This window comes from Aplysia californica, unplaced genomic scaffold (assembly GCF_000002075.1).
Source record: "Aplysia californica isolate F4 #8 unplaced genomic scaffold, AplCal3.0 scaffold00465, whole genome shotgun sequence".
Taxonomy (NCBI): Eukaryota; Metazoa; Mollusca; class Gastropoda; order Aplysiida; family Aplysiidae; genus Aplysia; species Aplysia californica.
In genome coordinates, this window is record NW_004797735.1 from 407,291 (window position 1) to 408,414 (window position 1,124).

Sequence of the window (1,124 nt, forward strand, 5' to 3'; positions counted from 1 at the left end):
GGTTCTGGACCATGGGCTCAAAAGGTAATAACGTGCTGGACATGGGTCCGACTTCTTTTCTGTCACTTCCTGATCGTTACTTTGTCGACGTGCTTCTCTGCTCTTTACTGAGACAAATAAATTCAGAGTATTTCTTGCTGGGCCCGAGGGACACTGGTTGGAAACTCCGAATTGATTGTGAATCTCTTTACTCAAACATCTGTTGTCCTTAAAACTTTCCTTTCATTCTTTACTTTGTGTTTACTTTTCAGTAACACCTCTAATCTTCGGCTGTTGCATGACTTGTTTATGTTGCAAGTGCCGTAAAATTCTTACTAAGACTAAAAGACCTCTGGTCTTTGTCTCTTACATAATCTACTAGTATTGAAGTACATAATTATACTGTTAAAATCTTACTAAAACTGAAACACCTTTAATCTTCGTCACTGATGTGATCTACTTGTGTTGAAATACATATACTGAAAAACTCTTACTGAAACTAAAACGTCTCTAAACTGCGCCTCGTAATAATATAGTCAATTTGTGTTACAAGTGCCGTAAAAATCTGTTGCTAAAACTAAACTAACTGGTGACACTGACGTGTTTCTCGCTGGTACACAAAAGCCAGGCCGTCTCTGGCAGCATGTTGGCAGTCCCGATTAGGTCTTTGGACTCTCTGCCCTTTCTCCTGTTTCATTAGTGTTGTAGACCTGAGCCAGACCCGGAAGCGATGCATTATTGAGTCACTGTCAGAGCTATTTTTGGCCTCTTCTTCGATGACAGGCGTGGAGGTGTAAATTATTTTGAGTTCTGTTAAACTTGGGTTTCGTTAGAAGTATTCTGTGACCATTTAGCTAAAAGATACTGCTTGGGGGTGAATCGAAATCCTATTTAATAAATGACAAAGTGGTTGAACTTTTCACTCAGCCTTTCTCTTTCCATTGTCTCAAATGCTGGCATCTTCCTTGGAACTTAAATTTACAAGCAAGCGTTATAGCCGGATCATATGATATTATGGAAGCTCACTAACGGCTTGTCCGGGGGTCTTCCTTTCTTTCTCTTTATTCTCCCTGTCTCTCTCTCTCTCTCTCCCTGTCTCTCTCCCTGTCGCTCTCTCTCTTTCTCTCTCTCTCTCTCTCTCTCTT

At 40.7% G+C, this 1,124-nt stretch overlaps 1 protein-coding gene across 1 annotated transcript in view; it reads left to right on the forward strand.

Moving 5' to 3' along the window:
- Positions 1–1,124, forward strand: part of LOC101853480 (microtubule-associated serine/threonine-protein kinase 3) — a gene marked incomplete in the record, with an annotated part of 165,506 nt that overhangs the window by 41,019 nt on the left and 123,363 nt on the right.